The sequence below is a fragment of the Protopterus annectens genome, chromosome 1.part0 (assembly GCF_019279795.1).
Source record: "Protopterus annectens isolate FY-2018-M chromosome 1.part0, PAN1.0, whole genome shotgun sequence".
In the NCBI taxonomy this organism is placed as follows: domain Eukaryota; kingdom Metazoa; phylum Chordata; order Ceratodontiformes; family Protopteridae; genus Protopterus; species Protopterus annectens.
Window position 1 is genome coordinate 452,199,138 of NC_056725.1, and position 19,464 is coordinate 452,218,601.

At 44.2% G+C, this 19,464-nt stretch overlaps 1 protein-coding gene across 2 annotated transcripts in view; it reads left to right on the top strand.

Annotated features, from left to right (window-relative positions):
* XPO5 (exportin 5) overlaps positions 1-19,464 on the top strand; it is a 2,857,558-nt gene that overhangs the window by 1,304,681 nt on the left and 1,533,413 nt on the right. The window lies entirely within an intron of this gene.

A 19,464-nucleotide genomic window follows, 5' to 3' on the forward strand; every position in this document is an offset into this window, starting at 1 on the left:
AGTGCTTACTGTTAGTATTGTTTTGTGTATCTGCTGCTCATAGTTTTCTTTCTCATCCCCACAGTTACGTACAGTACTTTTTCTCTTGGTACACATCATGGCATCTCTCATCTGACAGGAAGAGTACCTCTAACCCTTAACTCTCAAGTCCCTTCTGTCACTGTTTGAATGTAACATTGTTTAAAATAAATCCACGTATGCTGTCTAATAATTTAAAGCCTTCCAAGTGTTGTGATTAGCTTATTACAAGTGTAATACTTTTCTGTACTAATAAATTGAAGAAGCAGACTATCGAACATTATCCTATGTGCCATCGTCTTTAAACCGCAGCTATAGAAGGAAGAAGGTTGAGGTCTTCGTTAGTACTCCGATGATGGCAGCTGTGATAGTGTGAATGCAGGTGAGTCTATCTTGGGTGAGAATTTAAGACCAGGCATTGATCACATTCGCATCCTGCAAAGCCTACACATGAGGTGCCCTTGTGTGTTCCCCGCTTCCCATTGACTGGGGGGGTGGCTTGTGACATGTCAGGAGAGCTGCAAGAACATTACCCCTGGCAATCATGTTTGAGTGTGACCCGTGGTATCTTTTCTGCCTTCCCAGTAGTCATCTGGACTATGTTGATTCTCTGCATGCTACTGTGGAATGGGGTTACTGCTCTGCAGTATCATTCCTCATTGATATTTGTTTTCCACAGATAGCTCACGCTTAGTCATTGAAGTCATACAGAATAACCTTAACCATCTCCATTACTAGATGGCACCATCATTGAGTTCCTGCAGTTCCTTCTCTTGGATTCAGGTGGAGTTCCAGGGCAATATGTATCTGTTTGGGGAATTTGTTTTCCTCCTTGTGAATTGTGTATGTGTGTATACATGTTGTATTCTTGCCTTTTGTAATTATATTGAGTCTTGGCGTATTAGTTTGTTTTATTTTTTTTAGGTTTTCTAAGGCTGATAATGACAATTCTGAGAAACATCAAATGTGTTTGTGGGAGTCTGAGCCTTCCAAGATTTTTAACACATTTATTAAATTATCAGTTAAGAGATGGGCAAACATACATTTAATAGAAAACAAACCATTTTAACATTTTTCCATTTAAATACAATATACATCACATGTATTTTCTTTTCTGCTGTCATGAGTCCAGAATTACAAAATAATTGCTGAATTTTTGCCTTTTCTGAAACCTCACTCCTCCTGAACATTATTCTGCATGTATTTTTGCCACAAACGCAATTAACTCTTATGTTATTTGCTCCTTCCTTTTTCTAAAGATCCCTCTTCCAGTTCTTTCATCTCTTTTGTAATATTCAAGACCTCATATATAGTTGATGTAGACTTAAATTTTCATTTTCTAGTAATTGCTTTTTTGGCAGCCAACAGAATTAATCATAAAGCCTTACTTCATTTAGGCAATTCAGATACTGTATCCCAGCTCAAAAGAATCATTTCTTTACTTAGGTTCATACTAGGCTATCTGCCCTAGGGCATTTATAAGCCTAGCCAGAGTGTGTTTGGCTTTCGCCACCCATTTTAAATGAATTTTGCTATGCCCTTTTTCGAGGTTAGTATACTGTGCCTCTGTCTAACAGTGACACAGAAGTGATACCCGGGGTAAACCTACTATCTCCCATCCACTCATCAAAATTCCTCTTGAAGAGAGTCAGAGGGACTCTGCCTAACCTGGACTGGGATTTTATTCCAGAGTGAAGGGAGCCTCTGGGTTATGAATCTGTCCCTCCAGCATGTCCTATTTATTTCAGTGCTGAGGTTCAAGTCTCTCGAGCGCGTAGCTCAATGGGATTTGAATTTTCTGAGGTGCAGCATGTCCATTAATTCCGGGTTGGACATGGTTTTATACGTCAGGCACAGATCGCCTCTGAGCAGGCGGTATGCCACTGAGTAGAGCTGGAGTTTCTTTAACCGGGCAGCATATGGCATCTGTTTGAGCCCTTTGATCCTCTTGGTGAGGTTCTTGGTGAGATACTTTTGGGATCTTTCCAGTTGCTGCAGGTGTCTGGTAAGGTACATCCCAAAAGGGGCGTTGTACTCAATTATGGGCCTGATGAGATATGAGTAAAGAGGCACGATGACCTCCCCTGATCTAGAAGTGAATCCCTTCATGATTAGGTGGGCTATATAAAATGTTTTTCTAACCACTTTGGCCACGGGGTTGTCAAATGAGAGATTGCTATCAACTTGGGTCCCCACGTCCCTAATTACTTCTTCCGTACTTAATGGATTACCACCTATGTGGTAATTTGTGGGCACTTTGTTTTTGCCAAAGGGGATGACTGTACACTTTTTGGCATTTAGCTTGAGGCCATGGCTCTGGCACCAGTTGTCTGTTTCGATGAGGCCCTTTTGTAGGATGCTTGTGTCTGCTGGAGAGTCTATTAATGGCGCCCAGTTTGCAGTCATCTGCGAAATTGGTCAGCCACAGTCCTTCCGTGTTGGCCTGTACCTCCGAGAAATATATACCGAACAAGAGAGGTCCCAGGACTGAGCCTTGTGGGATGCCACTTGTAACTGGTTTGGAGTCTGACATGGCTCCAGCAGTTCTAACCATGTGGGCTCTGTCCTTGAGCCAGTTTGCAACCCGTCTAGTGACATAGGGGTTTATATTTAAGCTGGTGAGCTTATCTATAATGCCCGAGTGGGGTATTGTATCGAAGGCTTTTGCAAGGTCCAGGTAGGCTGGTGTGGACCACCTTCTCCTCGTCAATGGCCTTGGTGACTGTTTCAAAGAAATCAACCAGGTTTGAGGCAGGATCTGCCCTTAACAAAGCCGAACTGGGTAGGATCCAGTGTCTGTAGGTCCCCAATATCTTTATTTATGAGGTCCATGATGATGCTTTCCATAGCTTTGCAGACCAGGCTAGTCAGGCTTATGGGGCGATAGTTTCCAGGATCCGTTGAGGCACCACCTTTATGGAGAGGGACCACTATTGCTGTACGCCACTCTTTGGGTACATATCCTGTAGTAAGACTGAGATTGAACAGTAGTTTTATGTTTGGGTTTAGTTCTTCTTTGAGTTCATGTAGGACGCAGCCCGGGACACAGTCTTGTCCCATCGATGCTGTGTTTTTTGCTTTGGAGAGGGCGGCTCTTACCTGAGCATTTCAGATGTCAGGGGGGCAGCAGTATGCTGGGATAGATATTTGCCCTTTTGGTGGGGAAGGGGGGGAGAAGTTTGCGCTGAACCTGTCAGCTAGGATGTTGGCAATGTCTGTGGGTCCGGTGTATTTTTTGTCATTTTGGACTAATTCTGAGCATATCTGGGAATTTCCACCCAAGTTCCTAACATAACTAAAGAAAGCCTTGTGATTATCCTTAGTGTCCTGTGCACTTTTTTTCTCGAAGCTGGCCTTAGACGATTTTATGAGTGCCCGTAGTTTTTTGCTAATACTGATCAGGGATGCCTTCCCTTTTTGGGATTTTGCTCTATCATGTAGTAGCTTCCTCCTTTTATTGTATAGTTTGTTTGTGGCTGGGGTCCACCAGACAGGGATGCCTGCCTTTGGAGGATTGGGTCTTGGTTTTGTTTGGGATTGCATGATCCATGCATTCCTGAAGGTGTTCATAGAATGCGTTTATAAAGGATTCTGCGGTCTGGGCTGTATTTTCTACAGGCCCGGGGACTTTGAAGGATTCCACCTCGGTTTTGAGGAGTGTGAAATTTGCTTTAGAGAAGTTTTTCACTGTTGTTTTCTGGGCAGGGGCTGGAGTCGGGATGTGAATATCTAGTGAGATTAGTTTATGGTCTGATCTTACCAATGAGGGATACACTTCTGGTCTGGAGCATAGAGTCCCCATGTTGGTGATGATCAGGTCCGGTATGTTTTCCCCTCTTTTGGGAGTGGTAACAAGCTGTTCCATAGCATTTGAGTTTATAAATTCTAGGAACCTTTGGGCTAGGGTGTTGGAGCTAGAGTAATGCTCCCAGTCTGTTTGGGTATGAGGTATAAGCTGAAAGTGCTGGGGTGCTCTCAAGAGCCTTGTACCAGGTTTCTGTTACTGCACAGATATCGATGTTCTCCATGCTAAGGAGAGTTTCGAGTGCATAATTCTTGAGGTTTAGAGTTCTGGCGTTGAGTAGCATTATGGGGGTGGCAAGAGCCTTTGCCAATATCCGAAAGCCCAGGGGTGACAGGTGCAAGCCGTCCCTAGTGAAGCTTCGTGGCTTGTCGAGCATATCATCCTAGGCAGACAGGCATTGGATCCTTTTTGAAAAACACCAATACTTAAGCCAGTTGTTGAAATTGATCATCTTGTCTTCATATTGTGGCATCATTCTTGGTGAGGGTAAGATGCTACTCAAGGTCAGGGTCATACCGGCCTGGGTTACATGCTCAGAGAGCTCCTCTATGTCTCTTTTCATGTAGTCCAGGGAGGTACGTCTCAGGTCATTCACACAAGCATGGACAATGATTGAGTCATATTTGTACTTTCCTTGGAGTGACCTGAGTGCTTGTGTTATGTGGCGGATCCTAGCACCCCACAGGCAGCTCACCGTGACCTTCTCCTTGTTCAACCTGGTGAGCGGGACGTCACGTGTGCCTGACGATAGTCACCTATTACAAGTGCATCAGGTGTGTTGTTTAGCCTTAAGGGCTGTGACTGTTCGGCACACTGGCTTTGTGAGCTATGTGTTGCACATGTTTTGTTTTGGGTTAGCGATTGCTTGGGTGTCTGCTTTGGAGGTCTCTGCTGCTTAGGCAGATTTTTATTTAGAGCCTCCGAGTATGTTTTTGTGTGTGTTTGGTTTGCTGTCATGGTAGGTCTATGTGAGACTGGAATTGTAGTGAGTGTGGTTTCCTTCTCCTCCTGACTGGTTACGCCAGTACTGAGTTGAGAGAGCTTAGCCTCCAGTTTGGCAATATGGTTGCATCTCTCTCATGTGTTGGAATTTGTTGGGAGGAGGAGAGGGTTGTCTGTGTACATGAGGCAGTTGTAACATTGCCTCAAGATTCCCAGATTCACCAGCTGGACCAGAGAGGAGATTGACAACTGACCCTTGGACATGCTAGAATAGTGTTGGGGATTCCTTTATAATTGAAAAAAGGGCCAATGGGGAACAAAGTGCTCAAGGGGAGTTTGTGAGGGTGTAGTGCTTTTAATTTTTTTGTGCTGACTTGTATAATTGCTTTAGTGAGCAAGTGCCAGGCTTTAGAGTGGGAAAAGGGTGTTTATTATGAGAACTAGATCAGTTCTAAGGGAAAAAGTGAAGAGCAGACTTTGTGGAGCCAAGAATGGTTTAAACCCAATTAAGCTGCGCTGCCCGATGCTGCTCTATGCGCAAAACCCACGCTAAAGCGGGTTTTATACAGGGGGACTTGAAAGAGGTAGAAATTGACCCAAAACGGCCAATAGACTACCAGATTCTTGTGCTGGGAACACTAGTCCAGGGATAGATGGGCTGCTCCAAGCTCCCCACTGCCACTGGTGAACAAAGAAGCCTCCCTTTATCCAAGAAAGGAAATGGGCAACACAGGAACTTTCCAAAAGTCCAGAATACAGCAAAGCCTGTATTTGGACTACTCTAGGTCAGGAAAGATGGGGAAACAAGGATATATTTTTTTTCTTTTTTGCAACGAACAGCAGAAAAATGCAATAAATATGTAACACAGGCTAGCGCACTTGAGTGTGTAGCCTCAACAGGTAAATGCAACAAACAGGACAAACTTTAAATTACAAGCGCAAAAGCGCACTAAAGCTGGCTTTAAAGCAGGGGGTTAGAAAGAGATAGAAAGTGGCCCATACCGGCCAATAAGCTACAGGTCACTGGGCTGGAACCACTCCTCAAGGGACAGATAGGCTGCTCAGAGCTCCCCACTCTCACTGGTGAACAAAGAATCTTCCTCCTAGCCAAATAAGGATATGGGCAACACAGGAACTATGACACAGCCCAGAGATCAGCAATACCTGAAGACTGGACTATTCTATTTCAGTAAAGGTGGGAAACGAGGAATTTTTTTTTTTTTTTATACACAAAGTAGCAAAAATTAGGTACATAAACACAGTAAATGCTTTAATTCGGCTAGCACACTTGAGTGTGTAGCCTACTAGTTAAACTAAGCAAAAACAAACTTTAAAAGTGCAAAACAACTCAGAAATACAGGCAGGAATGCAGTAAAACAACTTTGCAGAGCTTTAGTTAAAGAAACAGAGAAGTCTATATATACAGAAAAGCAGCTGAAACGCACAAACACTTCAGATGCAGTGCAACCTAGAGCACTTGAGTTGTAGCAATATTAAGGCAATTACATTTATAATAAGTGCTTTGAAATATACTCTATATTTTCAAAATGTTTGAGAAGCACAGTCAGAACACAAGGAAAGTTTTTTTGTTTTTTTTTTGTATTTTTTTTTTAAAGGGAAAAAGGGGAAACAGAAGGCCTTATCAAATGTTCTATCTGTACTAGGTAGAATGAGCTAATGACACTAGACTGGGAGGAGTGTCACAGATCAGAGTTACAGTAGGGGCGGGCAACTGCAAAGCCACCAAGTATAAGAGCAAGACACCAACTGGGCGTGAGGGTGGGGACAATAGCCTACAGCCAGTAGCACTAGAGAAAGCCACAAACTGATAAAGATTTGTAAAGATACAGAACGCTTTTAACTGCAGGCAAATCAGTTACTTGTGCAGATTAGTTAATAGCAATAAAATGCACTCGAAGACGAAAAAGCAGACAATAAAAGTGCTATATATTAATTGTTAAAAACAATAATCTGTATAAATAATCGAAAAAAAACAGGATACTTGTATATCTCAGCTAACAGCTTCGGTCAACAACTCTTATCCACTCTGCTCAGTGTCCTTTTGCTCACCTGGCATGTCTGATAGAGTACTTTGTGGGTAATTTTTAAAATCTGCCAACTCCATTACACTTCCAAAACATCTGATATTCTTTAGGGCACCACACTTTTCTAATCTAGCATGCTGTCTCAGACTTAAAACATTGCACAAGTAGTCATTCTAGATGCTTCTCCACAGGTATCCGACTCTGATGTGCTTGTTACTGAGACAGGATGGATTTGTTTTGGTCTTGAACAGGAGGACTTCGGTTGGAGGAGGAAGTCAGGAATGCCCAACCACAGACCCCTTAGGTGTTGACCTTCCTCAAAAGAAGATATACAAGTTAAAGCATGTGATATCCTTCAACCAGTAGTTCTTGCTGCTTCCACTTACTCAAACAGGCAAGTTTTCACAGTCCTTTCCGAAAATCCCATGATGTTCTACGTGTTTCACTGTTGCAGTCAGTACATTTGGGTTATCTGCCTGCAGGTAGCCCTCAGCCAGCCTGAATATCAAAGTCTTGGATTCATGTGTCAGATGCTGTCTCTTCTTCCATGACGTCAGGTCGTCGGGTATAAAACATGCAACCAATGCCATTACATTAGTCTTTCTTGCCGCGCGGTTCCCAAAGGAGAAGCAGTTCGCAAGTGCCGGTCGGCCAACTCCTGAAATTTTCATTTTCGAGTTTCAGAACCGAAGTCTTCAAAAAAGCTAAGTACCTTTTTCTTGCCCTTAACCGATGTTAGGAAAAGTTAACAATTGTATTACCTGTGGAAAGCAAATACCTCAAACTTTTCATTTGTTCTGCATTCCTTGCTTAGGCCCAGACCACGATGTCCCTCGCTGTCGGTTTTGTGCCTTATTCAACCCTCAAACTATTCGACATCGGTTTACTTTTGCAGCAATTGATTTTGGTACTCTGTTTAGCTATCCAGAAATGGTTTTGGTAAGCCATCCCATTACCGACATTCCGAAAAAACGTAAAGATAGAGATAGACCACATAGGTCCAAAATTGCTGACTATGCTTCCGTTAAGCTAGTCGCCAGTTTGCTGGTACTCAGTGAGGCGCTTTTGCAGCCCCTGATGCCCACTACTTCTGATTTGTAGGCCTCTACTGAGACCCATGCGTAGTCAGGTATGCCACAAGATGCTTCTTTGACTATGGAACCTACAGATGTCTCTACCTTGGATGTGTCCGGAGCTGCTGTGCAGGCACTGGCTTCTGAGGGTGTATTCAGGCCTACAGACGTGCATTTCAAACCAACGCCATCCTTTTCTTCAAGGCCTAAAACCCGACCCACGCCTAGAAAATTGATGTCCAAAGCGTATGGTCAGACCCATATGCCTAAAAAACTAAGAATGGCTAAAGACCTTATTGCTTTAATTAGGTGAAGCAGCCCTTCTCCCTCTAAGAAACTTAAAACTGATTTTCCTTCTGATTCTTGTGATCACGATTCTGAAATTTGTGTTTCTTCTGATTACCAGGATTTGCCCTTATCTACCTATGAGGATTCTGATGCCAAGGATTCCATTCCGTCTGCTTTCCCTCCAGAAGATTTTTCTTTTGGTGAAACCTTGCACAACCTTAGGGAGCATTTCCACTGGGAAAGCCAGGATTTCTTTAACTCCAAAAAGAGGTTGAGGGAATTCTTACTCCTCCCTCAACACCGGCCTTTAGCTATCCCTCCTGTTCGGGACATTGTAGATGATGCCTTCTTGGAATCTAGCCAGGCCCCATACACTTTACCTCTAGCTCCCATGAAACCTGACGGGTATTAGAGTACCTGACTCTCTCAAGTTCCTCTTCAAGAATCCTACAGGAGACCCAGAGACCTTTTCCCAAGGACCTAAAGGCATTAAGGCTACTACAACCAAAAACTCTACCCCCTCCGATAGTGATTCCAGGGCCTTGGACAGTTTGGGTAAGAATGTATACACTTCTGCTACTTTGGCCATTAGGGTCTTAAACTGCCAATTTCATGTGTTAAAGTATCAGCAGCATATTATGGTACTACTTAAACAGAAAATGTTAATTCCTGACTGTGCTGAAAATAAAGAATTACAGGAGAATTACAGGATTTAATGCATTCTGCTGAACAAGTTGGTAAACTTACTTTGCAGTGTGCTATTGACTCTCTAGAAGCATCTTGCAGGCCTGCTGTCACTGGGTCTGAACTTAAAAGGCATGCTTGGCTTAAGGAGCAAAATTTGCCAGATCATGTTAAAGCTAAATTACTGGATGCTCCCTTAAACCAAGACCGCCTGTTTTGCAGCAAAGCCGAAGAAGTCCTTAAAAAGATGAAGGAAAAAGCTAAATCTATGCAAACTGTTAAAGATTTCCTGCAAGTACAGCCTCCCAGATTTAGTAGGCATTGGCCTTCTAAGAATTGGTCCTTTCCTGCGTCTTCCAGGCCTTCTCAGTCCAAACCCAGGAACAGCAGACCACCTAGGCTGCAAGTAATAAGGCACTCCCCTAGAACACTCCACAATGGAAAAATGTCACAGTGACTTAACCTTAAACCTTCCATGCCCTGGTCAACTGCTTGCTCCCTTAGGGGGAAAGATCGCCATGCATGCAAAAAACTGGGAACTCGTTACGAGGACAAATGGGTTTTAAATATAGTTTTCCAAGGATACAGGTTCCACTTCCACACCTTACCAACCCCAAACAGTTGGCCAGACCTACCCCCAAATCAGTGGACAGAGGCTCAAAAGCAGATTATCTCTTCTAAGTATCAGGGCTATTCAACCTGTCCCAGCAGAAGAAGAAAGGGAACAGGGATTGTACTTGAGACTTTTCCTGGTACCCAGAAAAGTCAGCTCTTGGTGTCCTATCTTGGACCTCTCTATTAAAACACCTTTTTGGTAATCCCAAAATTCAAAATGCTAACACTTCAACAGTTGCTTCCTATACTAGACAAAGATGCCTGGTTGGCAACCTTAAGACTTAAGCTTACCTGCACATTCCAATAAGGGAATCTTGCAGGAAATACCCACGCTTCAGAGCAGGCTCCAAGCACCATTAGTTCTCTGCACTTCCCTTTGGCTTATCTACTGCGGCCAGGGTATTCACAAAGTGTCTAGCTCCAGCCATTGCATTTTGCAGGCAAAGAAATATTCAGATATACCCATACTTGGATGATTGTCTAATTCAGGCAGAAAAGCAGGACATGCTCCTAAAACATCTGGCACTTGTAAAGAAACTTCTAACCTCGTTGGGGTACACCATAAACGAAAAGAAATCTCATCTAGTACCCTGCCAACAAATTGTATTCCTGGGAGCAAGCTTGAACACAACCTCCCAGATGGCTTTCCTCATGCCAGAGAAACAAGTTTATTTGACAGCCTACTTCAAACTACTGGCCACAAAGACCCAGCTATCTGCAAGGAAAATCCTGCAAGCCCTGGGGTTCATGTCCTCTTGCATTCTACTAAATCCATATACAAGACTGCATATGTGGAAACTACAACAGTATCTAAAAAGCCTATGGTGTCAACATTCTCAGGACCTGGAATCAATGATTCCTATCATTCTTTGTATAAAGACTAGAGTTCCTTTGGTGGGCAGAGGCCTGCCACCACAACAAGGGGCTCCCATTCACTCTACTCCCCTGCCGCCCATACCCTAACAGACACATCTGACTATGCATGGGGGCTCACTTGGCAGGGCAGTGCATTCAGGGCAAATGGAACCTGCAACAGATGCACCTGCGTAGCAAATACATATTAGCTGTACAGAATTCCCTCACAGCCTTCAAGGACCACATTCTTCCAGGGCAATTATTGGTAGATACAGACAACACCACAGTTGTGTTGTACATAAACAAGCAGGGATACCCACCCGTACCCTCTCTGCAGACTAGCCGTAGCTCTGTGGAACACAGCCTTGAGCTTTCAAGTGCACCTACAAGCTCAATTCCTGCCAGGCAAGCTAAATTCACTGGTAGACAACCTAAGCAGAAATCTCATGGACCCACACGAGTGGAAACTGGAACCAAAGATATTCAACCTCTTGAGAAACAATTGGGGGGACTCCAGAGATAGACCTGTTTGCCTCCCCTCAGAACTACCAGTTGGACAAATCAAATTCTGCACAAGGACTTCCCACAGTCAAGCTTAGAAAGTGGATTCCCTGTCCTTTACCTGGGAAAGCCTCTCAGTTTATGCCTTTCCCCCCTCCCTCTCCTCTCAAAGGTTCTGCTAAAGATCAAACAGGACAAACCAAGGAAATATTGATTGCACCAGACTGGCCATGCCAGCACTGGTACCCCCTCTTACACAGTATATCACTGCTGGAACCATGGCACCTGCCTCAGACCCCTTCCCTGCTGTCCCAGCAGGATGGCCAGATTCTGCACCTTCAGCTTCAAACCCTGAACCTTGCAGCCTGGCTAATTCCTTGAGCTCTCCAGTAGCATCCCTCAGTAAGCAGGTGCTAGATGTCATACTGGAGGCAAGGAGGTCTAGTACTAGAAAATCCTATGCTGAAAAGTGGAAACGATACTGTTCCTGGAGCCAGACCCAGAGGATGAGCACAACAGTGCCCAGCTTACCGCGTATTCAGTACTTAACAGAGATGCTCCACAAGGGCCTTTCCTGACCCAAATGTAATGATTGCAACAGTGAATACACTTGAACATCTACATTTATGGTAAGTGTGCACAACTGTACTTTGGACTGACTCTGTTTGATCTGATGCTTCATGTGACTTACCTGCCGCCTTTAAATACTGTTGGATTATTTGTTGGTATCAGGCTTCTCAACTAAAACTCCCTACCCCACCAAGATTTTTAGAGATTCCATGGGATCCCTACCCCACCAAATTTTTTAGGGATTCCACTGCCCTGCAAAGTGCAAAGAAAACCATTGTAGCTGCGCTTATTACAAACTTGCTGTACGAGTCATTGAAGGGATCCCAGGACAGGAGCAGGCTTTGTATCCAGGATGGTTTCTGGTGTGCAGTAGAGGTGATCTTTGTAGAACTGTTGTGGGTTATTTAGATCTAAACACTAATCTAAGGTTTCCAACATTTAAAATGCCAGTCTTGCATCCCTTCTACCACTTCTGTTTTTACAAGTAGTTCTGTAAGGATTACTGCGTTAAGTATTCTCATTTTTAGGGACCATAGGTGGAAATCTGAGGTTCAAGGCAGGGAAAATCCACCATCATTTTTTTCCCTTTCACATTGACTTCATCTCTTAGGGTTTTAACAGAATGCCTGGCTGTAGTGTAAGCATATTGTGGAACAAGAGGCATCTGTAGCTGCCCAGACCTACACAACTGTGAAATTCAGACCCATTCTCAATAAGGAATCGAGAGGACGATTCGAGTTTCAGTACAATGTATCCAATTTCCAGACCTCTAGATCAGTTTTCCCATTGTCAAACCTGATTCCATCTCGGACGTATATATGCCTTGGGACATTTATGGTCTGTATAAGCCAGAAGGCCTTCCTCGAGACATGATGGAATCTCTTGACATTATATTTTTAGACTACCACCTAGAACTTGCAGGAGTTCCTGCAGGCACTGGAATGCATGGCTTCCATAGGCCTAATGATACACTTAGCAAGACATGCATCTAGTGGTATTGAAGCACCCAGAGTTAACATATTCAGCACTTTGAGGTGATCCCCAGTCTTGTCTTGCATGAGGATAGGGACAGAATGGCAGGTAAAGCAAGTAGAAACTACAGGGTTTTGTTCAAACAGACCCTATCCAACCAAATTATGACCACATTCAGACACTGACTTAGGAGGCCCTTGGGGCACCCCTCAGAGAGGTATGTTAACATAAAAGAGCTCATGGCATTGATCCAGGTCCCCAAGGCTGTCAAGCCCATGTGGAAGACCACAGTGTTGCATCTGATGACTGGCACAACATTGATGATTTACATTTGCAGGTAGAGTGGGACTTATTCTTACCCCATGTGCAGGGTGGCAGTGACTGCAATGCATATAGCCTTAGATTCATATATTTAGACAGGGGCATTCTGCATTCTGTCCCAGAAGAGCTCCCTGACAAGGCCACTTAAATAGATTAGAGATGCATCCCTCAGATGGATGCTGGACAAGGATATTTCTGCAACTGACCTTAAGATGGAGCATACAGGGTGTAGTCTTTTTTGCTTTTTTGAACAGCAAATACCTAACAGAATTCTCCTTCAGAGCTCCAAGCCAAAAAAAAAAAAGAAAGGAAAAAGGCTGGCCAATGCATTCTTTCTCCCTTAACTGGGTGGGTGTTTTCATGCTTTCCCATTGGATCTCCTATTCTCCTGGGGGATCTAAAGGGTAAATGCTGAAACATCTTTTAGCCCACTCAAAATTTGTTCTCCTTCCTGCTAGAAATATCAGTTAAAAGTGTTCACCCTGCCCCATTGAGTGGATGTTTTGACTAAAAATTGGCGGCCTCTGATCCACCCCATTCTGCATGCTGTGCAGCTTATCAGCTTGGATGACATGCCCCTACTTCCCATTTAGGCACCATTTTAGAAAGCATGCTGGCAATCATGAGTGAAGCTTGGAGATCTGCCACCAGAAAAGTTTAACCATCAAAATGAGAGAGCTTCTGTTTGGTGACATAGGATGAATCAGGGCTGCTCTTGCAGCTGTACCTCTCAGGCCTGCACAGGTAAGTGCTGGCATATGCCCCAGTGCAGGTGTCTCCATCTGCCTGCCTCAGGACCTCCCACACACTTCATTACTACCATTTGGTCAATTTCTTAAGGAGGAGTTTGTATTTAAACCACCTAGAAAAACAGATTGCTTATTCATGGCACCTACTTTTTATACTGGAAATATTCATGCAGAAATCAGCAGCACTGCTCATGCACCTTGTTTGGAAAACAGCCCTTCTCCTAGCTGTAACTGTAGCTAGAAGAATGTCCAAGGTGAAAGCACTGATTTTCTTTCATAAAGCCAGAGACAGCCTAATGCAAACCTTTCCCTTAGACTTGAAGTGGTGACAGAGAGTTGCTAGTCTTAAACCCCGACCCACAGAGTAAAGGGGGAGGCTGTATTACCGGAACAGGATGAAGAATGTAAGATAATCTGATTAATGTTTTGCTTTCTTTGCTGCTGAAAGGGAAGGGGAATCCACTTTTCAGATTTGTCAGTAAGTGTCTGGCATACTGTTTCCATCTGTTACCCAACTCCTAGCAAGACATTAGAGGGACTGATAAGGTCATACAAGTAGGGGGACAGTGGCAATTATTGCAGTCCTGATGGAGGTGAAAGCACCATCCATATTTAGAGGTAGGCGTTTGGTCATCTATCTGCACCTTATGAAAGCATTATAAATTTAATATCACCTCCAAAGGTCTTCTGCAATTTCCCACATCTAACAGCACCTGAACTAACCACCACTCAGTCTTCATGGCAGTCTTCTTATAGATGTTCTTCCTTAGATCACTATTGCAGTATTCCAAACTGTTGGGTAATGTCACCAAATAACTTAGACTTCCAGCCGGGGTACCAAAGTCTTCTATAAAGCCGAACATGTCCATATTACCTAAGAGTGCGGGCATAAGGGTATATAAATAGGTGTATATGCATGAAAACCTCAAACTGTCTCGACGCCAGTCCAACTGTGGATGTTCTTAGTGTTTCACTGTTGCAGTCATTACATTCGGCTAATCTGCTGGCAGGTTGCCTTCAGTCGGCCTGATTAACAAAGTCTTGGGTCCTGTGTCGGTTGCTGTCCCTTCTTCCATGATGTCCGGTCGTCAGGGGTATAAAGCATGCAGCCCGACTGCATTACATCGGTCTTTCTTGCTGTGTGGTGCCCGATGCAGAAGCAGTTAACAAGTGCCAGTCGGCCGACAACTGAAATTTTTGTTTTCTAGTTTCAGAACCAAAGATGTTCTTCGTTTTCCATTGCTGCAGTCCTTACTATTGGGTATAGTCCGCGTCCAGTCGGCCCGAATACCAGAGTATAAGGCTGACGTCGGTCAGGGCGCATTAGACTGACGTCAGTACGTCAGGGTACTAATGCGCATGACCGACGTCATATCCTCAGTCTTTTTTGCCGCATGGTCCGATGCAGAAGCAGTTTTGCGAGTGCAGGTTGGCGTTCTGAAATACTTCCGAAACCGGAGTTTCAGACCGAAACAGAGTTGGCTAAGTACCCCGTTGGGGAACATTTTGGTTTTTTCTTGCCTCATTATTTTACCGGATGTCAGAAAAAGTGAATAACTGCATTTCTTGTGGGAAACAGATACCTCATAGGGATTACCATACCTTGTGTATACCTTGTTTAGGGCCTGAGCACGACGTTGTTGGTTGCCGCTCTTGTGCTAGGTTTAACAAACGCACTATTAAGAGGAGGTTAGACTGTGCCAGGTTAGTGTTTGGGAAGCGTTGCAATTATAAAATGCCGTCGGATGCTCCGCCCTTCGTCAAGAAGCGCAAGGACAAAACAGTGAAGCCTAGGGTTGATGAACCGCAGTCCCGGACGCCGGTTCTTTAGAAGGCTCAGTGGAGCCAGAGGTTTTGCCAGGAGTTTCTATGGAGTCTCAGGCAGAAACTTTACTGTTACAGGATGTGCCTTCTCAGGAGGTAGGCCAGGCTGAGGGGGCTTCTCAGGTAACTGTTCTTCCCTCTCTTCCCAAGGTAGTTAGAGCCTCTCCTTCTGTTGCCAAAACTTCTTTGAGAGGTAGGCCTAGTTCAGCTTCAGTGGGGGCTTCTCCTAGCATTTCGGGTTCTGTACCTAAGAAACATATGCTTAAAATGGCAGAAGATTTGATTACTATGATTAGAGGTTCTATGCCTCCGCCTGATAAGAGGCCTAGGGTGGAACCGGAGTTTGATAGTTTTGAACAGTGTTCAGAGGCTTCAGAGTCTTCTGCGGAAGACTTGCAGGAGTATCCTACTTATTCTGATTCTGATGTGGATGATTCCACTCCAACAGCTTCTCCTCCTGAGGATTTCTCATTTTCAGAGACTCTGCATTCCATGAGGGAGCACTTTAAATGGGAAGGCCAGGATTACTCTGATTCCAGGAAAAGGCTTAGGGAATTCTTGTTTTGCCCCAGCATAGGCCCTTAGCTATTCCTCCTGTGTTGAATGTGGTGGAAGATGTTTTGCAGAGGCTTCCCTGATTCCTGACTCTTTGCCTCCTGCTCCTGTTAAGCCTGATAGGTATTATAGGGTGCCCGAAGCTCATAAGTATTTGTTTAAGAGTCCTAGGGCGGACCCAGAAACTATTTCTCAAGGGCCTAAAGGTGTTAAGGCTTCTGTGGTTAAAAATCCTGTTCCCACTGATAAAGAGGCAAGGGCCTTGGATAGGTGGGGAAAGAAAGTGTATACTTCTTCCACTCTAGCCATGAGGCGTTGAATTGTCAGTTTCACATGCTAAAATATCAGAATTATCTCCTTTCACAATTAAAATCTAAGGTGGATGCTTTGGCGGAAGGTATTGAGTGTAAAGAGTTGCTGGACTTGGTTCATGTGTCTGAGCAAGTGGGTAAGCATTCTTTGCAATGTGGTTTTGATGCTGTACAGGCCTCCTCGAGGGTGGCTGCTACTAGTTCTGTGTAAAGCAGGCATGCCTGGTTGAAGGATCAGAATTTAGCTGAGCATGTTAAGACAAGGATTTTGGATGCTCCTTTACAGTCTGATGTGTTGTTTGGATCGCCTGTGGAAGCAGTTTTAAAGAAAATGGAGGACAAAGCTAAGTCTATGCAAACTGTTAAAGATTTTTGCAGGTGCAGCCACCAAGTTTAGTAGAAATTGGCCTGCTAAGGGGTGGACATATCCTGCTTATGATTCCCAGTCTAGGGGTAGGTCTAGACGTGGTAGGGGCAGGGCTCAAGGTTCTTTTAGGCCTAGAACAGGAGTTCACCTGCTCAGACTTCTGGTGAGGGCAGGGGTCAGTCCTTTCGTAAACAGACCCAATGACCTGTCTTTTCAGCTGCCAGTAGATTCTCGTCTGGCAGCTCCTTTGGGAGGAAGACTGTCTCTTTTCAAAGAAAATTGGGATTTAATTACTCAAGACAAATGGGTGTTGGATATCATTCACCACGGTTACAGATTTTATTTCCATACAATGCCCCTTTCAAAGGCATGCCAGACGTTCCTCCTCCACAAAGAAAGGAGGCTCACAAGCAAGTTTCTCAGTTACTCCAGATGGGGGCCATTCAGCCAGTCCCTGTATCAGAAAGGGGCCTAGGATTTTATTCTCGCCTGTTCCTAGTACCAAAGAAGGGGAACACGTGGAGACCAATTTTGGATTTATCTCTCCTCAACACTTTTCTGGACATTCCCAAGTTCAAGATGTTGACGTTACAACAGCTTTTACCTCTGCTGGGCAAAGATCACTGGATGGTAACTTTGGATCTCAAGGAAGCTTACCTTCATGTGCCTATAAGGCTAAGTTGCAGGAAGTATCTGCGGTTTCGAGCTGGAAATTCTCATTATCAGTTCTCTGCATTGCCCTTTGGCTTATCTACTGCCCAGAGTATTCACAAAGGTTCTGGCTCCAGTGATAGCTTACTTCAGGCTTCAAGGAATTCAAATCTATCCTTACTTGGACGACTGCCTGATTCTGGCTCAAGAAAAGGAAGACCTTCTGCAGCATCTGGAATATGTTATAGCAGTGCTAAGATGCCTAGGGTATTCTGTGAACGAAATAAAGTCCAGTCTAGTACCCTCTCAAGACATGTGCTTTCTGGGTGTGAGACTGAATACAGCAGCCCAGATGGCCTTTTAACCCCGGACAAACAAAAGAGTCTGTCACTTTACTTCCATCAACTATCTCATCAGTCCGTGCTGACTGCAAGGACAGTCCTTCAAGCATTAGGGTTCATGGCATCTTGTATTCTGGTGCTTCCCAATGCCAAACTGCATATGAGGAAGCTACAATGGTATCTCAAAATGTATGGACACAGCACTGCCAGGATTTGGACACTGTCATTCAAATAATACCTTGCCTTCAAAAAGAATTCTTGTGGTGGGCTCAGGAATGTCACCTAAACAAGGGACTCTCTGTGACCGGGCCAGAGGCAAGTCAGATTTTAACGACAGATGCCTCGGACATTGCTTGGGGAGCTCATCTAAATGGAAAGTGGATACAAGACAAGTGGCCTGCCAGACTACAGCATCTACATATCAACATGAAGGAGATGTTAGCAGTCCAATTTGCATTAATGGCTTTCAAGGAGTTACTTCTTCCAGGGCAGGTGTTGATTCTAACAGACAACACGACTGTCATGTGGTACATCAACAAGCAAGGGGAACACATTCTTATCCTCTATGCAGGCAAGCAATGATTTTATGGGAGACTGCGCTAAGCTTGCAACTAACTCTTCAGGCAAGGTTTCTGCCAGGAGCACAGAACTCCTTAGCAGATGTGTTAAGCAGACAAATCATGGATCCCCACGAGTGGAAACTGGATCTTCATGTATTTCAGAAATTGACAGTGTCATGGGGAACTCCAGACATAGATCTGTTCGCTTCTCCACTAAACCACCAGCTGCCAAAGTATTGCACAAAGGGGTTTCATCACACAGCTTGGAAAGTGGATGCTCTGTCTTTCAGTTGGAAAAACCTTCATGTGTATGCCTTTCCACCTCTGCCTCTTCTTCCAAAGGTACTATTAAAGGTCAGACAAGACAGGCCAAGGATGATTTTGATAGCTCCAGATTGGCCTCGCAACACTGGTACCCACTACTACGGAGTCTGGTAAAGAAGCCTCCATGGCCTTTACCTCTGATTCCTCATCTGTTATCTCAGAAGGACGGTCATCTGCTCAATGTCAAGCTTCACTCTCTTCATCTAACAGCCTGGCATATTCTGTGTTGAAACACAGCAGGTCTCAACTTCCTCAACAAGTTTTAAATGTGATTATGGAAGCTAGAAGACCTAGTACAAGGAGAGTGTACGCAGAAAAATGGAAGAGATTTTTATTTTGGAGTACAGCAAAGAATTTGGAGATTTCTGAGCCTAATTTGAGTGTGGCTCTTCAATATCTTACTGAGTTATTGGACAAAGGTTTGTCCTTCTCTTCCATTAAGATTCATGCTGCAGCAATTTCAGCTCACTATGATTGTGACCCACCTTTGTTTTCGCATCCTTTGTTCAAGCAGTTTCTTAGAGGGGCAAAGAATATAAGACCCCCATGAGAGCTCCTACTCCTGCTTGGGATCTCAATTTTGTGTTGGAAAAACTTACTCTACAACCTTTTGAGCCTGCAGCTACTGCTGAATTGAAATACTTGTCATGGAAGACTGCTTTTCTGTTGGCTATTACTTCTGCAAGAAGGGTGTCTGAGTTGCAGGCCCTTATGGCAGTAGAGCCCTTTTGATTTTCCATAAGGATAGGGTATCATTACGCACTAATCCTTCCTTTATGCCTAAGGTGGTTTCTAGTGTGGCTTTAAACCAAACTATTCATTTGCCTCGTTTATGCAGACCCTCAAAATAAAGGGGAAAAGATTTTGCACACTTTAGATGTACACAGGCAATTGCGTTATTATTTAAGCAGGACTAAGGATTTTAGGCAGTCTCAGCAGTTGTTTGTTTCTTTTGCTTTGAGTTCACAGGGCAAGCCTGTGTCAAAACAAACTATTTCTAGGTGGATTGGTTCTGCATTGCATTTTGTTATTCCCATCATGGCAAGGAGATTCCAGCTGGGATTAGGCCTCATTCCACTAGGGCTTCTGCCAC